Source organism: Nomascus leucogenys, chromosome 4 (genome assembly GCF_006542625.1).
Source record: "Nomascus leucogenys isolate Asia chromosome 4, Asia_NLE_v1, whole genome shotgun sequence".
Lineage (NCBI taxonomy): Eukaryota > Metazoa > Chordata > Mammalia > Primates > Hylobatidae > Nomascus > Nomascus leucogenys.
Genome location: NC_044384.1, coordinates 115,266,875 through 115,269,662, shown reverse-complemented (window position 1 = coordinate 115,269,662; position 2,788 = coordinate 115,266,875). Strand labels below are relative to the sequence as shown.

Sequence of the window (2,788 nt, the reverse complement as noted above, 5' to 3'; positions counted from 1 at the left end):
GGTTGAACTAGTTTACAGTCCCACCAACAGTGTAAAAGTGTTCCTATTTCTCCACATCCTCTCCAGCACCTGTTGTTTCCTGACTTTTTAATGATGGCCATTCTAACTGGTGTGAGATGGTATCTCACTGTGGTTTTGATTTGCATTTCTCTGGTTACACACACATATACTTATTAATTATATATATTAATTATATATTATATATATTCTCAGTGAATTCAACAGTTTGTGGCTTTTAAGGAATCTATTTCATCTAAATTGTCAAATTTATATGATTAGACTTATTTATAATATTTTCTTATCATCCTCTTAATGTCCATGAAGTCTCTAGTGATATGCTGCTTCACACATAAGCAGGGCTTTTCTGAGATTTCTGCAGGACTTCTCTGCAAGTCTATGAGTCAGTTGTGAAGGAAGATTCAGATCTTCCTTCTTGTACACAGTACACAACACATGGTAAATATCTCCAATGCTGGGAGCAGGCACACAAACTGCCAAGCACCTACTACAAATAGGTGGTATCACATTAGATGTAGAATTGTAGCACAAGATCAATCTGCAGGTGGACATATACTTTTCCATGGTTCTTTACAAGGCATACAAGGCATGTTGAGCATCTTTAATGAGTTTGTCAACTTCTGTCAATAATACCATTTTAAAATATCTGACAGTTTGTTTCAAGTTGCTGTGACTGAGCCACTGTTTTCAACATCTTTGAATTACTACCTCATCAATATTTCCAGCACCACTGGGATTAACTTCAAGGTGGTAATTATTTGCAGTGGTGCTAATTTCAATTTTTTTAGATGGAGTCCTGATGGTCTGATATTTAATTCTCAATTTTTCCACTCCAACACCATAAAGTTCATGTAGAACACACATAGCACTTGTCTTTTTTCCAGCACCTGATGGTCCATACACTTAAAGGTGAGGAAACTCACCACCCTGCACCAGGTTGTACAGCTGGGCTGCCTGCTCCCTGCGATACTCCATCCATCCCAAGGATTAGGGCTGGTACTTGTCCACCCAGAAGCTCATGAAAGCTTGAGTTCCTGGGTTCTGATAAATGAAAGTCCCACACATATGTCTGTCTTTTTAATAATAACCATTCCGGCCAGTGTGAGATGGTATCTCACTGTGGTTTTGATTTGCATTTCTGAAGAGAGAAAACGTAATGCTACTTTGGTACATGAAATTTGTATTCTGAAGTCAACTTTAACTCTGCAGAGTTTACAATATATTTGTAATATCTCGTATCTGCCTGCCCTGAAAGGTGAGACTGTTGACTTAAAGGGCACTTCTGGCTGGGCACGGTGGCTCACGCCTGTAATCCCAGCACTTTGGGAGGCCGAGGCAGGTGGATCACAAGGTCAGGAGATCGAGACCATCCTGGCAAACACGGTGAAACCCCGTCTCTACTAAAAAAATCCAAAAAAAAAAAATTAGCCCGGCATGGTGGCAGGCACCTGTAGTCCCAGCTACTCGGGAGGCTGAGGCAGGAGAATGGCGTGAACCCAGGAGGCGGAGCTTGCAGTGAGCCGAGATGGCACCACTGCACTCCAGCCTGGGCAACACAGTGAGACTCCGTCTCAAAAAAAGAAAAAAAGGGCACTTCCACTTCAAGGTGTGACTACAAAGGAAACTGGGGGACATATGTTGGCATTAGAAAAAATAAGTTAAACACTGATAATGTGCTTTTCTAGCTGAATCTGGCAGCCATGAGATTTTCTGCAGAGTCCAAATCCCACCTAAATCCCATTTGTCTTCTAAATAATTCTTCTTTGCTTTCATTCCATTCTGACTACCAGTTTCCTGACTGTAACTGTTAACATATAATACCTTCCAAGTATCAATTTCTAAAATTATAGCTTGCTTTGTGATGATTACAGCTTAGAGGGATGTATCTTCTCTCCTTAACACTATTGGTCTGCAAATCACCATATAGCAAAGGTTATTTCTTTGGGAGTCCTGGAGATGGCCAATTTCTTAGGGAGACATGCCCTAGTTTTCATGTGTAAACACCTCCCCAGCCTCATTCTAGATACCAAGATTCATATGGCCTGTGAGAGAAAGGAAGTCAGTCTTCACTCCACTTACACCTGTGAACCCAAAAGTCTGAGACAGGTCTCAATCAATTTAGAAAGTTTATTTTGGTGAGGTTAAGGACACATCCATGATACAGCCTCAGGAGATTCTGACATGTGCCTAAGATGGTTGGGGAATAGCTTGTTTTTATACAACTTAGGGAGACATAATACATCAGTCAATTCATGTAAAATTTACACTGGTTTGATCTGGAAGTGTGGGACAACTCTAAGTTGGGGTTTCCAGGTCATAGGTAGATTTCAAAATTTTCTGATTGACATTTGGTTGAAAGCGTTATTATCAATAGAAAGGAATGTCTGGTTTAGAATAAGTGGTCGTGAAGACCTAGGTTTTATCACGCAGATGAAGCCTCCACGTATCCTCAGGAAGGCTTAAATTAACAAGGATGGAGAAGCGGAGGATGATTGGTAAAGTGGTTTACGTTTCTGCTCAGTTAGTACTTAAGGACAGGCTAAGTATTAGAACGTGCTGGTTGATGTTAACCACTGGTTCAGGCTTTTCCTGAATTACAAAAAGCAGGAGGGTATAATGAGGCATATCTGACCCCCCTTCCCATGATGGCCTGAACTAAGATTTTCAGGTTAACTTTGGAATGTCCCTGGCTGAAAGGAGGGGTCCATTCAGATGGTTGGTGGCCTTAGAATTTTATTTTTGACTTACCCACCCAAGTCCCGATTGTAAG

The 2,788-nt window shown here is 41.0% G+C and overlaps 1 pseudogene; it reads right to left on the bottom strand.

The window, feature by feature from the left end:
• Positions 1–327: 327 nt before the first annotated feature.
• LOC100594306 lies at positions 328–1,038 on the bottom strand (annotated as a pseudogene).
• Positions 1,039–2,788: the final 1,750 nt, after the last annotated feature.